Here is a 24,915-nt window from a genome sequence, read left to right on the forward strand (position 1 = left end):
GTGATTGAGTGATGGTTGCATGGTGACCCGCTGCATGCATTGGTGTGGGTGGGGTTGAGCGTGAGGGAGATGCATGGGAGGGTGCATGTGAGACATAGCCATGAGATTGTATGAGGATTGGGTTGCGTGGTAGTGTTCGAATGGGGACGGGGCGGTGAGTACATGCAGGCAAGGTGAGGATGATAGTTGAGTGGATGTGAGGAGTGATGCGAAAGTGTTGTGGTGGCAGTGCAGAAGGAGTTGTGTGGTGGTGGAGGTGATGTGGAAGACGGTGTGGGAGAATGCGTAAATATACTCACTTTGGCTGACCTGGTTAGGTCATTAAATCTCTTCCTGCACTGTACCCAGGTTCGTGGCACATTGCCACTGCTGGTGACCTCCTCGGCCACCTCCAGCTAGGCCTTCTTCGTGTGGAGGGAGGGCACTTCCTCCCATCGGATGGGAAAAGGATTTCCCTCCTCCTCCTCACCCCATCGAGCAGAACCTGGAGTGAGGAGTCCGAAAACCTTGGGGCAGCCTTTCCTCTGGCCTGCTCCATGGTTCAAAATTGGTTGTTTGCTGCAGGAGGAGCATTGGTGGACTGCCCCTTTAAATAGGTCTCCTCCAGCTGCCAGACTATGCTGCGCATGCTCAGTCCGCCTGCTGCACAGCTTTCCAGCGTGAAACCCGGAAGCAAAGGTAAGTGGCTTCAATTAGCCTGCGATTGCGTGCGGAGCACACTGATTTCACCGGGCGCGCCCAGTCGACCCCCTCGCTACGAACCCGTCACCCTCCTAATATCAGGCCCTAGGTGTCCACTGCTGCAATTTTCTGATAAGCTACCTGCTACATCCCTAAATTAAGACCAGTGTACCCACAATTCTTGGATAAACCGCCCACTGGTGGCGTGCGGTCACCCCGGGTGTCAACTCAAATTTCCATTTCCAATTTCAGAGGTAAATATAAAGAAACTAAGGAACTTCTCAGGACCAAAAATACCACAGCTTCTTAGTTGACCTCTGTATCAATTAATCTACTGTTTATATAACAGCACATTGATCCTTGGCTTTTTCTTCAACATTCTAATCTGTAGATGATGACTTAACAACTTTAGATCTTGATAACTTCAGATCTTAATCTCGGACAGCAGGTGCTGGTAATGGAGGATGGCTGCACCAGAGCCACTGGGAGCGAGGAGGTGTGGGCTGGTGCTTGGTGTAGGGATCGCCTATCAGCACATTGCTGGCGGGGTGGTCCGCACCCCTGGGGTCCACCTGCTTTTCTTCCGCCACGTTCCTGGGCCTCGGCAACCCTCTCCACTTTGCCAGATTTTTCATGCTTCCTCCACCTTTGCTATTCTGTTTTGACCATTTACATCTCCTCTGGAACCATGTTTTGTTTTTTTACTTGTCCCATTATCATCTCCTTTTTACTCGCTTTTTATCATTTAATCACTCCTTCCTTCCACGCTATCTCAGACCTTTCCCTTTTGTTCCTTCCCTGCCCCTCTTTTCTCTACCTCCTGTACTTGCTTAAAAGTTGTTCATCTCTGATATCTTCCAGTTCTGATGAAAGGTCATCGACCTGAAACATTGGGGATGATTTTAAACCCCAAGAACGGGTGGGTTGGGGGCGGGTGGGAGTTAAAAATAGTTGTATTTTTTGGGTCGAAACTGCAAAATCTTTGGACTTGCCATTCCCAGTGGGAAGCCTGTACTTTTACGCACCCAAGTTAAACCCGGAAATAAAGCCAGGTTGCGGTTGTGACCCCAAAAAACAACTATTTTCAACTCCCACCCGCCCCCAACCCACCCGTTCTTGGGGGTTAAAATCACCCCCATTAGCTCTGTTTCTCCGTCTACAAATGCAGATACAGATTTTCTGTTTTTAGTTCAGATTTCCAGCATCTGCAATATTTTGCTTTTTTTCCCCCCTTAAGTACTGTGTCCAGTTCTGGCTATTGAGAAACAAAGAAGAACATAAGAAATAGGAGCAGGAGTAGGCCATACGACCACTCGAGCCCACTCCGCCATTCAATAAGATCCTGGCTGATCTTTTACTTCAACTCCACTTTCCTGCCCAATCCCCATAAGGCCATAAGAGAAGAACCATGAGCCTGATCCTTAGTTTCAGACAAGGAAAGTTATCGGGAAAGATAGTGTAACTTGGGCTTTTCAGCCTGCAAAGGAGGTATTTGAGAGGTGATCTTAGAGGTATATAAGATAATTAAGTGATTGCATGAGGTAAATCTAGAATATTACTTTAAATTAAATTAAATTGTGATAGTATGACAAGGGTACACAAGTCCAAATTAAGAAAGGTTAACTTTAGGATTGAAATTAGAAGGTGTTTCTTCACGCAGAGAGTGATCAACACTTGGAATGGATTCTTGGATAGAGCCATAGGGCATGATTTTGACCTTGAGCCGGGAAGGAGGCGGGGTGGCGGGGGGGGGGTCAAATTGCGGACGGGAAATCCGGCAGTACGGGCTTCCCAGTCGGTTTGCCGTCTGACTGGCCGGCCTGATTGACAGGCTGGTCTCAGTCGGACGGGAGAGCAGCCTGGGAGTGGACGTCATCAGGTAAGTCTTTGATTGTATGGGGTGGGGACAATGATGGGCATGGGTTTCTGATGGGCATGGGGGCACCAGTGGGCATAGGGGTCGGGGAAGTGAGTCATGGGGGAGTGGTGTTGGGATTGGGGTTCAATGCGGGGGTCCACGATCGTTGTGGGGGGGATTGGAGGTTATCGCGGGAGTCCACGATCGTTGGGGGGGGAGCGGGGGTCATCGTGGGGGTCCGTGATGGATTGGGGGAGGAGTCAGAGATCGGGGGGGCCACGATTGTTTGGGGGGGAGCCGGAGACTGGGGGAGTGGGGTCTGTGATCGTTGCGGGCGGTGGGGGGTGGGGCTTCGGAGTTGGGGGAGTCCGCAATCGCTCGGGGGTCATTACAGGTAGGCTTGTTGGGCTTGGGGGAAGCACTCCTGTTCCCGGGGCCCACAAGCTGTGCCAGGAAGGCACTCACCTGCAGTTTTGGGCCTTCTCGCCTCCTGTCACGAGGTGAGGGAGAAGGCCCGGGAATCCCGGTCCCCAGGCTTAAAATTGCAAACTCTGCAAAAATGGAGGCTCGAAGCCTCCTTGAAAGGTTTTAGTGACCAACCCACCTCCTGGGAGCAGGTTGGTTGCCTGCCCCTCGTCCTGCTCTGGTGAAAACCGGAAATGGGTGGGTTGGGGGCGGGTCTGAAATGGTTGCGATTTTGAATGGCCCCCACCCCAACCCACCCATTCCTCAATGTTAAAATTGTGCCCATGGAGTCAAAAATCCTGGAATTATTTAAGAAATAATTAGATGCTGAAATGGGAGGGTCATTCTATAGGGATTAAGATGGCCCCAGTGGCTTTCCACATCTACCATTATCTTGTGAGGTCTCAATCATATAGCAAACTTGGTTTAAATGGTGGAGTTCTTCAGTGAACAGCTTGCAGGCCTCACAGTGCCTGTTTTATACAGGAGTTCAGTGAATCAAGAGCTGCACTGCAAAGATACATGGGGAATACAGAGCGCCTTCACTTACATTAGTTAACATAACTGCTAGATGCAATGAGGCTAGTGCATGCTCAAAGCGCCACCTCAAACCTTCTCTGGCAGAATTGGGAGTTCACCACTGAAGGGGGAATTTTAACTTGGAGCCGGATTTTGGTGTGGGGGAGAGCGCTAAACGTGACCAACGTTGGCAGCGTGAGGCCCGGGCAATTTTAACTCCTCAGCCTCATCTGCATGCCGCCGGTCAGCTGCCCGCTCAAAGCGGGAATAAAGCAGCAGTTGGCCATCATGCAGGAGCAGAGGTTTGAGCCTTCACTCCTGGTCTTCCTGGTCCCACAGGGAAAATAAATAAATGGACCTTAAATGGCCTCTTCTGGTCCCGGATCCTTTTCTCAGTGACTTTCACTTTCACTTGACAGGAAAGCAACAGTGGTTTCTCGCTCAGGCTAGAGTTAAAATTACAGTCGGAGCCCAATGGCGTAATCAGAACGCCGATCTTCCCATTTAAAGAAGGACCGCGCCGTCCTCAGGTGGGTGCTTTTGCCACTTGCTCAGAAGAGCAGGTTAAAATCAGGACCGGCGGGAAGTGGGCGGGTAAATCACCGGGGCATCCTAATTACTCACCTGCCCAGTTTCTGCTGGGTGAGTAGGGTTAAAATCACCCACTGAAGGTACTGAGTCCCATTTGCCCAATTCCACGAGCTGTGCTTGCTGCTGCTGGAGGGGGGCTGAGCCCCCAACACTCCATCATGGAATCAGCCCTCTAATTAAATGTGCCAAATTAAATGGCATGCTTTTGTAATTTGCTGCCTAATTTTAGTTTTAGTATGGTTGTAATCTTGGCATAATACAAGCCTAAAATATGCACACGTCTCGCATTGATGCTTTTATGTAGAATTTTTCCTTCATTATCTCTTCCCCCCTCCCCCCCACCCACCCAGTTGCCTCCATTTGAGAGAGGAAACTAGCTGGACTGCAGAGTTCTTCATGTATCTAAGCCCTGAGTTTACATTTAAGATGCACCATATGGTGGACAAGCTACCAATCTCTACCTGGAATCATACCTTGAGTCGCAATTCCTACAAAATTCATGGACAGAGGTTATTCCTTTTAAGATCTGTCATTTACTTTTTTTTAGCCAATCCAGTTTTCCTGCCAGTCTCCAAAGTGAGAAAATATAAAATGAGACAGAAAGCAAGATGAAAACCAATAACTGTACCATGCTATCAGTCCAGCAAATCAATGCCTGTGGAGATAGCAGAGAGCCCATAGAGATATTATCCCCAGTTGGTTTGGACTGGAAATCACTAACATACTGGAAATTATTCACAATCAGAATTAATTAGCCAATTAAATTGATGAACATAAATAAGTTTGTAAAGATGAAATGAAATTAAGATCTAGCTATAGAAATGAAGAGTGACACACAGAAAGAGCCTTAGAGGTATATATATTTAACTCAAAGAACAGGCAAATTTAAGCTAATATATATTTATGAGGATATTTGTAGAGCTAGTGGCAGTCAGTCATCCATTGTAGGAAAGGACATGCGTAGCTGAGGATTCAGGTTTCCTTTCTTTATTTGTTATGAAAGTTTTATTCATCAAGGTGGGGGATATCATACTAGGGAATTAAAACCTTTCCATATTTACATCCAATAACAGCAGCAGGGTAGATTCTACCACACTGTCCCAACAATATGGCTTCATCCAACAGCAGTAGATTATTCCTTCCTATGGGCATAGGGAGGGAAAGTGGAGTTGAGGTAGGAGATCAGCCATGATCTTATTGAATGGCGGAGCAGGCTCGAGGGGCCGTATGGCCTACTCCTGCTCCTATTTCTTATGTTCTTATGTACCAACTTCATTTAATGTATTGGTGATCTTATGGTTTTTCTGAGCGAGATATGGGGGACAAAAGGAACTAAGTTCTGGTCTCTTGTGCATCTCCAATTCCCTTTGTCTCATCACTGATGGCCGTGCCTTCAGCTATCTAGGCCCTAAGCTCTGGAATTCCCTCCCTAAACCTCTGCCTCTCTATCTCCTCTGTCCTCCTTTATGATGTTTCTTAAAACCTATCTCTTTGACCAAGCTTTTAGTCACCTGTCCTAATATCTCCTTATGTGGCTCGGTGTCAAATTTTGTCTGAAAACCCTCCTGTGAAGCGCCTTGAGACACTTTGCAACGTTAAAAGTGCTATATAAATGCAAGTTTTGGTCATTGTTGAAGTTGGAACTGGTGGTTTGCACAAAATAATCCAGTGAGAGACCCATCTGCATAACTCACGAATGACTCAGTGCAACAAGGTTTATCTAGTGTTCACCCAAACCCTGGTACTTCGCACTTTCAAGCTTGGCCTTAATTATAATTTTAGGAGCATTGAAACTGAAATTAAATAATGAAGGAACAAATTCAGATCTCTTGCTACAGCAGTTCATCTTTGCAATCATTTGTTTAAATGAACCCAGGAAATGGACAAGAAGTTTTACCCTGACTGGCATGCACAACAGGTCACTTGTGAATTTAGGCTAGACTGTAATGGATACGATTCCACATACAAAACAGTTCTACATTAAGAGGTTTAGAGACACAAGGGCCCAAGTAACCCTACAAGTCTTGTGACAACATTCATCTTAATCTAATCCAAGATCTAATTCCGCTATCCTGGGCTCCCTCTAAAGGAGTACAAGTTAGAGTTAGGGTTACAACATTGTAGCCCCAATTCTACGATTCACGCTTCCTACAAAGATGGCTCCCCACTGGAAATTTGGAATCTAATCTAATCTCCTCACCAGTGACTAGCCATCCAGAGGAGAACTTTTTGTCCGTTACCTTGGTTGATTTGAACACCTTGCTACAATTGGTGAAGGGCGGTAGCGATACTGAAAATTTTATGAGATGGCAAAACAAACTGAGTTGTTGTGCTATTGAATCTGGAGGCACTGATAATCAATCTGCTAACACTGTAATGAAGATTAGTGACTGTGGACTTTCTCACTGTGTGTACATTTACATATATTGGCCAGGATTTTCCAATTTGGTGGAATCCCACTGCAACTTCGGCAGAGTGGGAGTTCCAGCCACCATCATGGCCCAGACCAATTTTCCTATGTCAGGGTAATTGACATATCTTTATCGAGTACTTGGCAGGATTCCCACCCACACTGGAGAGTCCAACGAGTGGGAGGGTGGGTGTGGGGGTAAGTAAGAATTGTATGACTGGGGGCCTCCAGCACTGGCCCTGAAATTATATATATTTTTAATTCCCCCCAACCACTTTAGGCTACGCAATCGATTACCCTCCAATCATTTATGTAGACTGCCGTGACCATTTACATTTTAAAATGCTTCTGATCCTAGCAATCTTGGATGCTAAGAATGCAACGGTGTTCCTAACACCCAGTGTTGCTAGGGTGCAAATGACAGGAAGTACGTTGGATGACATATTTCTGTCATTTGCATGTCCTTTGAATATTCTCACATATATTCTATGTTCCCTGTCACTTCTGGCAGAAAATCACACAAGAGATGGGTGAACTGAAAGCTGCTCAAGTGGCCCCCCCTGAAGAATTTCCCGCCTGTGTCTGCAGGACTTACAACAGCTCCCTAGTGTAACTTAAGGGGAAAATCCTCTTCATTGTACTTTTAATATTTGAAATGCTTCTTCACATTGCTATTTGAATTGAAAATAAATATATTAGTTGCTTTAGCCTGTAAACCTCTGACTGTGGTATTATCTGCCGTTACAAAGAGAGTTTGGCAGCATAATACTGGAATATATTAGATGCTCAAAGTAAATTATTGTGAATGAGGTAATTGTTCATCCCTAAGGCATACACGTCTGTAGAAAAGGTACATATCCAAATCCTAATACACAAGTAATGTCTGCTTTTAAACTATTTAATAAAAGTTCAAAATTGCAAACATGTCCAAGTGGTTTACTTTGCTTGCACCATTGCTCCCCATTGTGTGTTCTAGTTATACAAACGCTTCAGTACAACATTATTTTATAATGTTTAATTGATTTCAAATGGACAAGTACCTGAAGATAACTGAAAAAATACTGAAGGCCAAGTATGAATGGTTTTATCTCTGGATTTTAAAGGATTAAATTAAACAGGGGTGAAATTGGTGTTGGGTGATTGTGCAAAATGGACTATAGCGAATCAACAGCCCGTTCTGCATCCAGCCTAATTTTTCTTTTCCATTGTGGAAAAGAAAATCAAGCAGGGTGTAAAACAGGACGCCAATTCGGTAGCGCCTGTTTTGCGCAACCACTAAGACTAGTTTTACCCCCATTGCATTTAGACTGATCAGGCTAGTCTCCAGTCCTAGTGGACTGAGAATTAAATTATCAGCAGATGTAGTTTTCCTAATCCTTCTAAGGGCTAAATTTTTGGGCTGTGCTCCTGGTCTAAAGCCTCCCTGGTAAACGGGCGTGGATCATGAATTTAGGCCGTGATCTCACACACTGGCTTTGCAGTGTTCTGAATATTATAAGGTGCAATTTTGGCGGCCTAAATAAGGTTGTGGTTATTTAAATTTAAGGGCACAACATTAAAATTAGAGCGAGGCCATTTAGGGGTGATATCAGGAAGCACTTCCTCACACAAAGGGTAGTCGAAACCTGGAACTTTCTCCCTCATAAAGCTGCTGAGGCTAGGTCAATTGAAAAATTCAAAACTGGGATAGATAGATTTTTGTAAGGTAAGGATATTAAGGGATCTGGAGCAAAGGCGGGTAAATGGAGTTGAGGTACAGATCAGCCATGATCTAATGGAATGGCGGAATCAGCTCAAGGGGCTGACTGGCCTATTCCTGTTCCTATGTTCCTATAAATGAAGAATGATTTAACTAAGGTCCCATGCTGAATTTCACAACTGCCAGCCAAGATCCACACCTAGTGTGTACCTTCCTCATGACTGTTCCCAACAGAGCGAGTTCCTGACCCTGGCCTTTGCCCACTCTCTCTCTCACATGGGATCATATATGGGGCTGATGGACGTTCCACCTCAGGCAAAGCCCCCCCAGAAACTCCAAGAAAAGGCCAGGACCCGCCTTGTGACTTGAATAACAAGAGGTCGCCACTGGTGCTGTCACATGCTCAAAGGCTGATTACAGTGTAGAAAACTGTTGCATCTTGACAGCACGGTCCATATTACCTCTCTCTATAGTGGTCTCCAATACATCTCTGGTATGAAAACAAGCCCATAGAATCCTGTGTCCCCCTGAAACTAAGAAGCTCCCCACCTTGTATCAATTGATGTCTTATTAACCCCCGCTATTGTTACCCATTTATTGCGAGTACTCAGTGACTCATCTTGTGTTTCTTCTTCAATATCAGTATTAAAATCGGCCATAGTATGTTTGTTTGCTGGTATCTATTTAACATGAGGGTGTTGATGGTTGGCTGGTCTGCTGAGTGATATTCTTTCAGTTCCGGTTGAGGATGCCTGGGTTCTCCTTGCTCTGTGAAGAGAGCAGATGGTACAATATGAGGGTAACTTCCTTCTTAGAGAATCTGTCAAATGGGAGTGAATTTTTTTCTCTCCTTACCTTTTTAGCATCAATCACAGGAATACACTACTTTACTCAGTACTCTCTGTGAGTTTGGCTGTATTATAACCAACACAGCTGAGGAACCAATCAGGACACGCCTGCATTTAATGGTGGTGAATCGCTTATTAACCATCAAAATAGGCACATAACCGGTATAAATAAAACATAGTGGGATTATCCACCTGCAGAGAGTGCAAATTTGAGTGTTCGTAGAGTGAAGGCAGAACATTCAAATAGACCATTTTGTTGATGAGGTTCTGCTGATTATTGTAGACACTGTGAGCATGGCAACTTGCCCTTTTCAGTATATAAGGGCAAACAATTAATAAACAGAGGGTTGAGCAAGCCCTAGTGTAATTGTGCAGGGGGTGCATGCAGTGGCTCCCATTGACTGAGTGTGGAAGAACGCGTGCAAGATGAAGTCTGATTTAAAGTAGCAAAGTAAGCAGTGAGATTGACTGTCAGTTATCTTACATTGTTATATATGGATAGCCAAGGAGATTGCAGGTTGTCAGAAATGTGTTCCAGAAAAGCATAAGAGTGTTGCTGAATCAAATTTATCCAGTAACATGGTGGAAGTAGAGCACTGAGGAGAGATAAAGAGGATGTTTCAGATTTGCTCAAACAGAAATGGAAATATGCAAAGTTGCAGGTGAGAAAGATTGGTGGCTTATCATTATGCACAGATAGAACTGACAGTACAAAAGTAATCACTCTGCTCTTCAAAGTTTGGATAGCAAGGTACTTCAAATGTTACTCTACTATGCCTACCAACAGACATACTATGCTGCAACTTTCCCATGTCTGCTAATTTCATTTCGTGCAATGCATGCCATTCTTTTTTTTGATGAAGAAAAAGGGCCTTCAACAAGTGTTGGTGTCTGAGGAACGGTAGTGGGTCTCACCAAATGAAACTCTTCACAAACTTTGAGGAGGTCATTATAAACATTATAGGCTGGGTGTACAAGGCCTTTGAAATGCAGAAGTTTGTGAAGGTTTGTGCAATGATTTTGACATTCATCAGGATAAAAGCTATGTTGTGGTCTGCCACGAAATGTAGCGTTTACTGCCAGTTCACCAGCAATATACAGAACAATGCCTATGTGCTTATTATATGGGCATTCTTTGATTTTGCACTCCCGGTGGGGATCCTTGCCCACCCAAGTACACATTAGAAATTCGGGTACTCGCTGTTGACGATTTTCCGACCATTTAAAATGAAGGTTGGATAATTGTGTGCAGCATCTGCTCAAATTCCCTATGCGTATTCTCGGTGGGTGTAATTTCCCACTATGAGTGCAAAGTTTGAAAATTACTTCTGATGTGCCATCTGCCCTTTTCCCAGAAAAGTCATGAACCAAGGGGTAAAGACTACAACTGCTGCATCAACACTTGAAGCATGCACCCGACTATTCAGATACATACTTTGGAGGGTATTATTTAATTTGAGGAGAAAACACGGGAAGAATTATAGATCAGGTATCATGATGGAGCAAATGAAGCTTGAAGATGAGCAGACTTTTGGGCAGAAGGTCAAATTGGACCCTCTGCTAAGTTGATTTGTGATTTTGACATTATTGGGCCAGCACTGAAGCAGAGAATAATTCTTGGATATGAATTGTTAAACTAGTCACTTGTTTCCTTGCAAAACTCGATGAAAGCTATAATGAAAACAAAGAATGCTCGAAACACTCAGCAGGTCAGGCAGCCTCAATGGAGAGGGAGGAAGTTAAGGTTAACATTTCAAGTCCTCTCTTCACAGATGCTGCCCGACCTCCTGAGTGTTTCCAATATTTTCTGTTTCCATTTCGGATTTCCAGCACCTGGAGTATTTTACTCAATGAAAGGTGGTCTTGACAGTGTTGCACATACTCCACCCAATTCTGCACAGTAATGGACCAAGGGTTGTCTACTCTGCAGGCTGCCATTGAGCAGCAAGCAACATCAGTAGCATCTCCATGGAAGACTTCAAGCATGCAGGCATTAGCACAATTGGAACATATCTTAGGAATGATCCCACTGATGATTTTGAAGAGTTTGTAAGGATCGTTAAAGTTGGGTTTTACGAATAAATTCCCAATTTTTTTTCGGTTGGTGGATAGTAACTGATCCCCTTCTGATTCTGATCTGTGTCGGTACAGCCTTTTTTATGCATATATCTAATAACACATACTTTTCTTCATGTCCATTTATGTTCTGTGGTGCTACTTTACAGTACTATCCATGCCTTACTTTCAGCTATTTTAAGCTGTTCAGCGTCTTTCGGACCTCTCACAAGGTCCTCAGAGTCACTGACACTGCATTGACCCTATTTGTAACTTCCTGGTACGCTTGTCACCTTTGCCTTGTTAGGTGCCAATCTCTCAAAAAGATTTGCTGATGCCACTCCACTACAGCAGTTACCAGTGCCTCTACGGCATAGTCTGTAAAACCAGCTTTTAAAATTCGCTCATCCATTTCTTATGCTTTGCACTCCACAGCTGGATGAAAATAACAGATCAATTTTCTGTACTTTTTCCATTAATAATTTTTCTAGGTTGAAGAGCACCATCACTACTTCACATTATGATAAGATTTCCCTCTTGAAACTGTTGAAACATTTACTGTAAAACTCACAGATAACCCAATATGTAGGCCTTCTTCTTCGATTTTATTAGATTGGTTCCTCTGTGATACTCAAGCTACCCCAAATAACACGTACAGTATATTTCTGGTCGCCACAACTGAGCAATTATATCAGACATAAAGAAAGAACCTGCATTTATGTAGCACCTTTCATGACCTCAGGGCATCCAAAAGCACTACAGAGCCATTTAAGTACTTTATAGTGTAGTCACATAGGGAAACATGGCAGCCAATTTGTGCACAGCAAGGTCGCATAAACAGCAATGTGACAAATGACCAGTTAAGGTGTTTTTTAGTGATGTTGGTTGAGGGATAAATATTGCCCAGGTCACAAACGTGTGGTTACTCACTTGAGACTGCTGTAACCAGAAAAGCAAGTTTAGCATTCTGGCCTCTTGTGTATCCTCGATTTTCTTTGCTCCACCATTGGTGGCCGTTCCATTAGCTGCCTAGGCCCTGAGCTCTGGAATTCTCTCCCTAAACCTCTCAGCCTCTCTACTTCTCTCTCCTCCTTTAAGACGCTCCTTAATGCCTACCTCATCTGTCCTAATATTTCCTTATGTAGCTCGGTGTCAAATTCTGTTTGATAATTGCTCCTGTGAAGCGTCTTGGGATGTTTTACTACATTAAAGACACTATATAAATTCAAGTTGTTGTTGTTGAAGAACAGTTATTCTACACGCATAATATATTCATATTGCAACTAATTGTTACATCTGTCTTATAAATGTACAATTGTGTCACCACTAGATGTCACTATTTTACTTACACAATACCTACAAGTAGGTCCCCTTGTTATAATTTGTTTTTATGAATTATGACCTGCGCATGATTTTTAAAACCTATATGTACAATGTAACGCTAGGAGTACTTGCATCATTTACTCCACTCGGAAGTAAGCTAGCTAAGGGCTAAACATTAATGTACATGTACTACAGTGGATTGCCAGGAACCCCGGATATAACTGGAATAATCTGAGAATTTACTTTAATTGTCTTTTTTCCCAATTTCACCATTGTGATAGTAGACTGAATAATCTTACTAGTTTATATGCAATTTCACTGTCCGTGTATGCTATACTTTATACGTTACCAGTATGTTGGATGTTTAATTTTATAATGAGCAATTGATATCCTGTAGGATTGCACACGGACCAAAAAATTGTGTCTCTCTTCATGTAAGGGTCTCTCTGTTTCCTCTCAGTCTCTAGTCCTTTGTCAGTTCCCCTCCCTCGTTTTCTTCCGCTTTTTCTCTTACACATTTTTCTCATTATGGTTTTTGTAACTCTGTAGAGCTAAAAACCTGCAGTGGCTGCATTCCTGCTTAAGTGCTGATATGTGCTTTTTGGGAACCTCCGCTGCTGACCCCAGCAGGCCATAAAGGCTACATCTGGTCCCCCTCTAAAGGAGGCTGCAAACTGAGGAGTTGGTTGCCAAGTCTGGTGGGAGTGCCAGGTCCCCCTCCAGGGGGAAGGAGGACAGAAGTGTCGCCTTTGTAATGGTGCCAAAATATTTTGTACAAATTTGGCTCCTCCTTGGGAATCCAGGCCAGGACCAGCAGATGGGCCCCACTTCTGCAACTTGGTGGGCTGGCACATCAGGCCTCTCCCAGTGTTCCAGCCACTGATGAGCCACCCGGTTACTAAGAGGCTGAGGACGTGGGAGTTCCTTCCTATGCCACTGACTTTGTTTGGGGTGGGCAGAGGATCCATCCCTTAAAAGGCCCCACAAAATCTCCACATAAGGCCAGACCCATGGATTTTTGGTTCTTCTGAGTCTGGTCCTTTTTCTATCTCTTACTTTTGATGAAGTCAGGACACACAAGATGGTAGCCAATGTGTACTGGTGGGAGGTAGATTCCAGGTTCAGGCAGGGAGAGGGTAGCAGGAGCACCCACAGTTATACAGGCAGCTCTGTGTGCAACGTTAAAAGTCTTGAGTACACTCAGATTGAATTCTTGAATCTTTTGCTAGCAATAAAATTTTTTATGGAGTGGGCATATTTACCGATGATTCCACAGTGTTTAGCTCCATTTACAACTCCTCTGACAATCAGCCCCTGCCATCTTACAACATCCATAGAACATTCACATCGCATAACTACCAGGTAATGACCATCTCCAACAAGAAAAGACTCAGTCACCTTCCCTGAACTTCAACAGCACCACCACTGTCGAGTCCCGCACTATCAACATCCAGGGGGGTGATCCATTGACTAGAAGATTAATTGGATCAGCGACAACAATGACATGGCTACATAGCAGGACAGATCCTGGGTACACTGCGACGAGTGGCTTCTGACCCCTCAAAGCCTCACCACCATCTATAAGGCTCAGGTCAGGACTGTGATGGAATACTCACCATTTGCTTGGATGGGTGCAGCTTCAACAACAACTTGACATTATTCTGGACAAAGAAGTCTGCTTGATCAGCACTGTAACTGAACTTAATATCCACTCCTCCACCACTGGAGAACTGTGGCAGCAATTTATCAATCTTACTTTCACAACACCTCCCAAACCCACAACCTCTGCCATTAAGAAGGACAACACCATTATCTCCATATTGCCTTTTGAATCACACACCATTCTGACTTGGACATATAACACCGTTCCTACATCATCACTGGGTCAAAATCTTGGAATTCCCTACCTTGCACCATCCTGGGAGCACTATCACCACAAGGATGCAGCAATTCAAGGAGAAAGCCCACCACCACTACCTCCTCAGAGCAACTAGGAATGGGCAATAAATACAGCATTATCAGTGTTGCCCACATTGTAAGAACAATTAATTTTTAAAAAACTGTGCTCTGACCACCTCTCTCCCAGGGCCAGGACATAGCAGAAACACCATGCTGACTAATTTGAAATCAATACTCTTTGCAAGCTAAACTTTGAATTGCTATGTGCCAGTTTACTGTGCCCCAGTGCAATTGTGCCCTCCACCTTCTGTTGTATGAAAGAGTGATGTGAGAAAGCATCTGCATACTATCTCCCAGAGAGTGCAAGGTAGAAATATTGACAGTGGTGCCATGCCTTCTGTCGAAGAAGAGTAAGCACGTATAAAAAGTCGAGTATATTTCCTTAGTACTTTTCCTGATAACAGCAAACTTCTTTCTTATTTTCCCCAAGCTTTGATAGACCTGGCAGACTGCATTGACTCACTCCATGACCTTCACCCATGAGGTTTGAACCTTTGCTTTAGTAGGTGGGTGGTCTTGACTCCAAAGAGGGCCAACCTCCTTCACTGCACCTTTTGCAGCAGGACCTCCAATGATTCAGGGCTACATACCCACAGCCACATATTTTTGCAAGGAATGCTTGATCTCCAACCAACTTTTGCACTCATGAACTTTTCTATAATGACGATTACTAGCCCTCCATGTGCTACTGACTCATTCAGTTTTGTACTTTACAGACAACTGGAATGCAGCTTACCTCCCTGCACATGTGTTCCATATGCTAGGAACCCTTTCAAATGGAGAGGAGAAACTTGCCTCACAAAACTTAATAACGTTGCCTGTTTGGAGGGACCCACACTATGGGTTTGGGAAAACCCAATTTTGCTGCACTTGAAAAATTATAAAATACAGCGTTTTGTTTTAAGAAATCAAGAGCTATTGCTTATTTTAGGATAACATACATATTTTTTTTGCTTTTATCCTGCTGTAAAACTTTTGCTTTCTAAAATAATAACCAAAATGTTATCATTTATATGAATTTCTGTGATTTTTACCATGTACCAGGATGACAGTTTTATCCTGTACTCAATGGAAATTCTAAAGACCAGGACACATCTATGGCTCACTCACATGCAAACATACCCACTCTTCTAATCAAGACAATGGAACTGGTGATTATTGATGTGCAGACTATGTGATATATATCTATATATATATTTGCCTCAAATTAGGAAAGAACTTGTATTTAGATAGTGCCTTTCATGTCCTCAAGACACTACAAAGTGCTTCACAGCCAGTGAATAACTTAGAATTCAGCTGGGGTCATGTTACAGAAGGACAACAATTGTGTGTCCCTAAGTCAGGGAGAGAAAAATCAGCCCTCTATGTTGACCCCTTCATTGGTAACATATTCCAGAATGAGCAACTATCAATGTAAGATTGACACTGATGCTCAAAATTCCAAATTGTTATGAGCAATGTTTGATGTGTAAGAGTACATTTATTAAGGAATATTTCTTTAATGTTTTAAGAACATAAGAAATAGGAGCAGGATTAGGACATATGGCCCCTCGAGCCATTCAATAAGATCATGACTGATCTTCGACCTCAACTCCACTTTCCCGCCCAATCCCCATATCCCTTGATTCCCCTAGAGTCCAAAATTCTATCGATCTCAGCCTTGAACATATTCAACAACTCAGCATCCACAGTCCTCTGGGGTAGAGAATTCCAAAGATTTACAACCCTCTGAGTGAAAAGATTCCTCCTCGTCTCAGTCTTAAATGGCCGACCCCTTATCCTGAGACTATGCCCCATAAGCACATAAAGAAATAGGAGCAGGACTAGGCCACATGGCCCCACGACTTGGCCATACGCCCCTCGGCTCCTAATGTTTTAGATTAATTTGATGATATTAGCTAGTAGCTGTACAATCTGCACTTCCTAAAATACTCATAAAATCACTGGAACTGTCAGATCTACAAAATATTCTTATTCAGTTTTGCAAACCTTCTTAAAAATAATTTGACCCTAATTACACTATAATGAGAGCTGTCTCATCCAGATATTTCTGTTTGACATTTAAAAATGGCATCAATGATTGACCTGGTCACCACTATGATGTGACTATGTCAATCTCCAAAATTGTAGGCTTCCATTGTAAAATAGTGTTTAGAGTGTAGTCATCCAAACAGAGGCCAAATCTTTTCAATGTGCCCTACTTCCAAAACGAATGGGGGATATGGGTGGTACTGGGGTAGAAGGTAAGAAATTTTTTTAAAGGGTGTAGAGCAGGTAGTTAGGATATGATCGAAATCACAAATTAGAATGAAACAAAATAAGAGATAGGGAAAAGACATAGCAAGCAGAAGTACCTTTTTGGCTTTTAGTTGTTCAACATTATTATAGTAATAAAATATTGCTTATAGAATAAATAGATTTATGACTGTGACAGGGGTTTGTTCCAGCATAGTTGTGCAGGCGAGAAGCAAAGCATAAGGAGAAGCACCTGGTCTAAGGAGAATGATATTTCTCCGGAGTTGCCAGGAAGGATTTTGAAGGCAAACAAAATGATCTTGTCACGGTAAAAGCAAGCCACTTTTTTTGATAGATTGTAAAAAAAAATTAATAACATGTGAACTGAACTAAAAATAAAAACAAAGTATTTGGTTCATCGGATTCTACTCGTTTTGGAAAAATAAACAAAATACACAATAGGAGATGACACAAGTCCATAAAAAAAGACGCTACCAACACCAATCGTTTGCAACACTTGGGTATTGTTTGAAAGCTCCGCCCGCAGCGTGACCGTCGATGGTTAAAGACGGTGTGACATGTGTGGCTGGTGAAGCCCAGTATTGCGGCACATCACGGGGGGGAAACACACAGCAAAGGAAGCAGCAGAACTACAAACGGGGTACAATGTAAGTCAGCTTCCTTCCGGATCACAAAGCGTTATTTGCTGAATGAGAGTAACAGCAAACGGTTCTTTAAAAAAAATCATATGCATGAACGTTTCCTGTTTGTAACGCTTTCCGGATCCGACGTTTTGGGCTAAAATGACAGTTATTAGGGAAATGGGAAATAACGTGCAGGAAACGCAACGTAGCCTGGCCTTTTGTGTAGTGACTCTCTGGATCCTAGTGCTACTGAAGTAAAGGGTCTAATTTAGAGCAACAATACCATTTATACGTATGTAATATACTCGCACTGGAAATAGGTAATAGGTGTGTGTGTGTATGTATATATATGTATTTGTATTTATATATCTATATATATATATATATATTCCTACATTACAACAATGACTACACTTCAAAAGTACTTAATTGGCTGTAAAGTGCTTTGGGAGGTCCCGAGGTCATGAAAGGTACTATATACATACAAGTCTTTCTGTATTTATATATACATACATGATTTTTGAATCAAATATTAAGTACATCTGAAAAGTAGGATTAATTTGACTGCAAAATCAATAATTTGTAAGAGGCTTGCATGTTTCTGTGTGTCTGTATTAACATAAAAAGAACACAGAAATTATAACTCCTTTGGTCTTTTAATCTTTATTACTTTACTTCAGAATATATATGGTAGAATGCATGTCAGGGATGGGTAGTTTATTCAGAGTAAATCACTGAGTAGTGACAACTGTGTAACTACTGAATGCTGAAGGCATGATGCCAGTGATTTATTTTAAATAAACCACCATTCCCTTACTATGTTTTCTGTCTATACAATAGATTGGGATTTATTATTTTTCCTCTACACTTAGCCTAACATTTCACTCATTTTAATTTAAAAAACTTTTTCAGGGGGACTTTGTGGTGCTTATGTAGTTAGAAACTGTAGTATGGCGCACATTATGATGTTGAGTGCCACAGACCTAAGCATTTCTGGAGTTGTGTTGCCAGTTGAGACTGGAACTTGAGGAGTGAAATCATATAATAAGTTTCATTAAAATATTGCCAGTAATTATTTTACTTTTCTCATTTTTATGCCAGTTTAATACTTAAAGATAAAATAAATACAATAATAAAATAAATTATAATTAAAATATTTGTTGTGGTAAAGATTTAGCATTGCATTTCTTATGTGGCATGATTGCTATTTGCATGTAGCTTAATGCATTCATAAACCATCACAATTAATCTACAGCAACAATTGGACAATTAGTGGGAAATCATTCTTAATTGTTAAAATTAGTAAACTTATTGTGCATAAGTTATGAAAATACAAGTAAAGGTTTATTTGAGGAGCGCTGACATGCCATTGGCATGTATTCCTTTACGGTTAAATCATATAGGAAATTGTTTATTAAGATGGAGTTAAGACATTATAAGCTGCATTTGTATGATAATTCAGGAGTAAGTCTGAATGGAGTTCAATAACTTCACTTCATTGTGGTTTTTCACTTGCATTACTTCAAGAACAGGAGGTTCAAGTTTATATTAACATTGTGACCTTAATTTGTCATTCATGCAGAGGCCATGCTGAATCTTAAAGAGAATATTTAAGATTGTATTATAAGCATACTCCAGTAATGTAATAGGTGTAGACTGGTTTTAGTAGAGAAATGGTCTGATTATAAGTTAGGTTATCACAGATTAGTAAATGTAGGTTACAACTAAAAGTAGTGTCAGTACTGAGTGATTTCTTATAGATGTGTGGTTATCCCGTTCCAGGTTGTATTGCTGATTTATGTTGAATCAGTGATATATCTGGTATGAAAGTTATCTAAGAAATGTCCAGAACCAATTATATTTGCAGTTGAACTGTAAAAATACTAAAGACTACTGTTGCATTGGATAGACCATTCTAATCTAGGCAATTTGAAAGCAAAATGTATGTGGTAAAATGTGATTCAGGAGACTAAGCAGAACAAAAATATTTTAAATACTTCTTCTCCAACATTTTTTTTGCAGTTGAAATATCCTGAAGTAAATTACAACCCCTAAACACACAAGGAACAGTATATACAGTAATAATTAAGTTGTTTTCAGTGACATTTTACTTGGCCAATAATTGCAAACCTTTTATGTAGGATGCACTCTCACCAAACCTGAGGTAGACGCAATGATTACTCTTATGGGTCTAAAGTCGATTTAAATTCTGGTAAAGCACCATTTTGTACATAATTAGTTGATCTTATCTGATGTTGTACATGGAGAGTCAAGATTTGTAAAGGGTAAGTCATGTCTAACGAACCTAGTTGAATTTTTTGAGGAGGTAACTAACATGGTAGATAAGGGAGTGTATGTGGGTGTTATTTATATGGACTTTCAGAAGGCATTTGATAAGGTTCCACATAAGAGACTGTTAATACAAATGGGAACGCGTGGAATTGGAGGCAACCTATTGGCTTGGATAAGGAATTGTTAGGAAGCAGAAAGGGATAATGGGTATGTACTCAAATTGGCAGGATGTGACTAGTGGTGTCCTCCAGGAATCTGTACTGGGGCCACAGCTTTTCACTATATTTTTAAATGACTTGGATGAAGGAATAGAGAGCCTTATATCTAAGTTTCCTGATGGCATTAAGTTAGCTGGCACAGTAAATAGCATAGATGTGAGCAGAAAGTTGTAAAGGGACATATATAGATTAATTGAGTGGGCAAAACCGTGGCAGATGGAGTTCAATGTGGGAAAGTGTGAGGTCATGCACTTTGGACCCAAGAAAGATAGATCAGAGTATTTTCTAATTGACAAGAAGCTAGGAACTGTAGATGAGCAGAGAGGTTTAGGGGTCCAATACAGAAATCACTAAAAGCTAGTGGACAGGTACAAAAAATAATTAAAAAGGCTAATTGAATGTTGGCCTTTATCTCCAACATAAAGAAGGCTGGAATACAAAGGGGTGGAAGTTATGTTATAGCTGTACAGAGCTCTGATTAGACCCCCATCTGGAGTATTGCATTCACTTCTGGGCACCGCACCCCAGGAAGGATATATTGACCTTGGAGGGGATGCAATGCAGATTCACCATAATTATACCGGGACTAAAAGGGTTAAATTATGAGGACAGGTTGCATAGACTAGGCTTATATTCCCTTGAATATAGAAGATTTAGGGGTGATCCAATTGAAGTGTTTAAGTTGATTAAAGGATTTGATAGGGTAGATAGAGACAAACTATTTCTTCTGGTGGGAGAGTCCAGAACAAGGGGGCGTAACCTTAAAATTAGAGTTAGGCCGTTCAGGGGTGATGTCAGAAAGCACTTCTTCACATAAAGGGTAATGGAAATCTGGAACTCTCTTCCCCCAAAAAGCTGTTGTGGCTAGGCCAATTGAAAATTGCAAAACTGAGATTGACAGATTTATGTTAGACAAGAGTATTAAGGGTTACAGAACCAAGACTGGTAGATGGAGTTAAGGTACAGATCAGCCATGATCTAATTGAATGGCGGAACAGGCTCGAGGGGCTGAATGGCTTACTCCTGTTCCTATATTCCTAAAACCAGGTGTAGTGTATAGATGAAGCGGGATTAGAGGGATAACTGGTCCAGGAAGCGTAGATATAATTTAGTCCCTATTTTAAAGTCATATATTTTGCCCTTTTTCTAATGTATTGCTTTGGTTTTATATTTTATAGTTAAATAGTAAAATGTAACAGACTCTGGGGGCTAAATGCCACTGCCACTTGCTGCCTCCTGTTATGCGCCACCTTCTCCTGCAAGAAAGTGGAACGTGTGTCTGAATGATGTGCCTGTCATGAGTGAGTAGCTGCCAGTGTGTGTGAAACCTGTGAGTTGTGGATGGGCGGCTTGCAACAGTGTAATGTGTGAGGGTGAGAGGAAGCATCTGATTGGAAGAATTGAGTGCTGATGGAAAGAGTTTGTTGGTATGTGGGTGATGGGGGGTGTAGTGCGTGGAGCAGTGGATGTGGCTAGTGGTGCAGTCGATAGGAGACGCCACTTGACAATTGACCTCACTCACCTTGACCACTCGTGTCAAAGCATTGAACTTCTTCCTGCACTGCATCCATGTCCGTGGTGCTGTCCGTCTGGCATGACTTCGTCCCCCGCTGCCTCCCACTGCCTTTTGGGCATATGTCTGGAAGGTCTCTTGCCCTTCCCCCCCCCCCCCACCCCCCCCCCCCCCCCCCCCCGCGGATATAGGATGTCCCTCCTTCTGTCTACCTCTTGCACCAAGGCCTCTAGTGTATCATCTGAGAACCTTGGTGCATGCACACTTGTAGGCCTGGTACCAACTCAGATCGGCAGATTGGTGAGATCTGGCATGCAGATCGGAGGATATGGGATTTACTGGCAAATAAAGTTAAGGAAAACCCAAAAATGTTTTATAAATACATAAAGAGCAAGAGGATAACTGAGAAAAGAGTAAGGGCCTATTAGAGACCAAAAAGGAAACCTATGTGTGGAGACAGAAGATATGGGTATGGTTCTTAATGAATACTTGCGTCAGTCTTCACAAAAGAGGGGGACGATGCAGAGATTGTGGTTAAGTTGGAGAAGGAGTGTAAAATATTAGATGGGATAAACATAGTGAGAGAGGAAGTATTAAGGGGTTTAGCATCTTTGAAAGTAGATAAATCGCCAGGCCCAGATGAAATGTATCTCAGGCTGTTAAGAGAAGCAAGAGAGGAAATAGCGGAGGCTCTGACCATCATTTTCCAATCCTCTCCGGCTACAGGTGTGGTGCCAGAGGATTGGAAGACTGCTAACGTTGTACCGTTGTTTAAAAAGGGAGAAAGAGATAGACCGAGTAATTATAGGCCAGTCCGTCTAACCTCGGTGGTGGACAAATTATTGGAATCAATTCTGAGGGACAGCACAAATCGTCATTAGAAAGGCACGGGTTAATCAAGGACAGTCAGCATGGATTTGTTAAGGGAAGGTCGTGCCTGACTAACTTGATTGAATTTTTTGAGGCGGTAACAAGGAGGGTCGATGAGGGTAACACGTTTGATGTAGTGTACATGGATTTTTAGCAAGGCTTTTGACAAGGTCCCACAAAAAAGTAAAAGCCCATGGGATCCAAGGGAAAGTGGCTAGTTGGATCCAAAATTGGCTCAGTGGCAGGAAGCAAAAGGTAATGGTTGACAGGTGTTTTTGCGACTGGAAGGCTGTTTCCAATGCGGTTCCACAAGGCTCAGTAGTAGGTCCCTTGCTTTTTGTGGTATATATTAATGATTTGGACTTGAATGGGGGGGGGGCTTGATCAAGAAGTTTGCAGATGATACAAAAATTGGCCGTGTGGTTGATAGTGGGGAGGAAAGCTGTAGATTGCAGGAAGATATCAATGGACTGGGTCAGGTGGGCAGATACTTGGCAAATGGAATTCAATCCAGAGAAGTGTGAGGTAATGCATTTCGGGAGGGCAAACAAGGCAAGAGAGTACACAATAAATGGGGGGATAGTGAAAGCTGTAGAGGAACAAAGGGACCTTGGAATGCATGTCCACAGATCCCTGAAGGTAGCAGAACAGGTAGACAAGGTGGTTAGAAAGGCATTCGGGATACTTTCAGTTGAGGCATAGACTATAAGAGCAGGGAGATAATGCTAGAACTGTATAAAATATTGGTTAGACCACAGCTTGAGTACTGCGTACAGTTCTGGTCACCACCTTACAGGAAAGATGTGATTGCACTAGAGAGAGTACAGAGGAGATTTATGAGGATGTTGCCAGGGCTGGAGAATTTTAGCTATGAGAAAAGATTGGATAGGCTGGGGTTGTTTTCTTTGGAACAAAAGAGGCTGAGGGGAGATTTAATTGAGGTATATAAAATTATGACAGGACTAGATAGAGTGGATAGGGAGGACCTATTTCCATTAGCAGAGATATCAGTGACCAGGGGGCATAGATTTAAAGCAATTAGTAGAAGGATTAGAGGGAGCTGAGGAGAATTATTTTTCACCCAGAGGGTGGTGGGGGTCTGGAACTCAGGGTGATAGAGGCAGAAACCCTCAACTCATTTAGAAAGTGCTTGGATGTGCACTTGAAGTGTCATAACCTACGTAACCTGGGCTACGGACCAAGTGCTGGAAAGTGGGATAAAGCTGGATAGCTCTTTTTCGGCTGGCATGGCCACGATGGGACGAATGGCCTCCTTCTGTGCAGTAACTTTCTATGATTCTATGACTTAGTAGTGCTCAACCTTTATTCAATGTTTTAACATAACACATCAGTGTCTAAATATCTGTGCTTTATGTGTGCGATGTCTGATCTCCGTTCAGACTCCGTGCAGACAGCAGACTGTTATTTTTAGCAAATAACAGGTACCGGCTACTTTTTAAGAGATTTTAAGCGACATCCTCCCTTTAAGAGATTGGGGCTCCCCCTGCTGGTGGAAAGTGCATATTGCACTGAATCCTCGCTTCAATGCTGATTTCCAACGCAGTTTGCAGGTAAGTCCTCAGGCCGCACAAAAGTCTCATCCTGCCTGCACAGGGGCCATTGGGCGCAGGTTAATAGCAGATCACGCTACCTACGCCCAATAATAGGCCTTATCGAATTCTTACCCTTGGATCTCTTACGGTGCTGCTCATGGATTTGAAAATCTGTTAAAAATCTATCATTATATTAAAAATTTTACTTCTATATACACTTCTGGTCTACAAAACCTTACTTCCTGTTGTCATTTTTTTTGCCTAAATCCCTCTGCCTCTCCACTTCTCTTTTCACCTTTAAAAGCATTCTCAAAACTCATCTTTACAAGTCAGCTTTCAATCACCTCTCCTAACTCTCATGCCATGGCTCAGTGTTTTTAAAATTTCTTTTATCTATTTTTCCTATTCTCTTCCCCCCCCCCCCCCACCCATGTAAAATGCTTTCTACATTATAAGTGCTATATAAATAGTACATTATGATACAGCACAGGAGGCCCATCCTATGCCAACTCTTTGAAAGAGCTATCCAATTAGTAGCACTCCCCTGCTCTTTCCCCATAGCTATTGAATCTGCTTCCATCACCCTTTCGGGCAGTGCATTCCAGATCATAACAACTCGCTGCATAAAAAAATGTTTCCTCATGTCGCTTCTGGTTCTTTTGCTAATCACCTTAAATCTGTGTCCCCTGGTTACTGACTCTTCTGCCACTGGAAACAGTTTCTCCTTATTTACTCCATCAAAACCGTTCATGATTTTGAACACTTCTATCAAATCTCCTCTTAACCTTCTCTGCTCTAAGGAGAGCAACCCCAGCTTCTCCATCTCTCCACATAACTGAAGACCCTCATCCCTCGTACCATTCTAGTAAATGTAAGTTATTGTTGTTATTGGTGATGCTGGGTGCCTGTTATCTACCTGGTTGGAACATCGAGATGGAGGGCAGCATGGAGGCTGAGGGTGGTGGAGTGGACAGGTGGCGGGACAGATCTTGTCATTCAGGTCGGGTGGCCAGAGTTGTGGGGAATGCACACACACAGTAGGTGAGGAGCTTTTTAGTGAAGTGTGTTGATTAATGCAACCTCCTATCACCAATCAAAAGGATATTATTTTCTGTGGAATGTGACTGGTCAGGTAGGGAATCACAGTAACATAGCAGGCAGGCTTACTAATGTAATATGATT

General features: G+C 42.5%; 1 protein-coding gene across 2 annotated transcripts in view; it reads left to right on the forward strand.

Moving 5' to 3' along the window:
- The first annotated feature begins 17,230 nt into the window (after positions 1–17,230).
- The window catches only part of LOC137299956 (neurabin-2-like), a 199,498-nt gene continuing 191,813 nt past the window's right edge, over positions 17,231–24,915 (forward strand). The window contains exon 1 of one of the 2 annotated variants that reach the window (XM_067968986.1): positions 17,231–17,311. The gene's annotated coding sequence lies outside the window, so the exon portion shown is untranslated. Of the gene's footprint in view, positions 17,312–17,541; positions 17,608–24,915 lie in introns of those variants that run through there. The other variant, XM_067968985.1, reaches the window with a different exon arrangement.

Source organism: Heptranchias perlo, chromosome 30 (assembly GCF_035084215.1).
Source record: "Heptranchias perlo isolate sHepPer1 chromosome 30, sHepPer1.hap1, whole genome shotgun sequence".
Classification (NCBI taxonomy): domain Eukaryota; kingdom Metazoa; phylum Chordata; class Chondrichthyes; order Hexanchiformes; family Hexanchidae; genus Heptranchias; species Heptranchias perlo.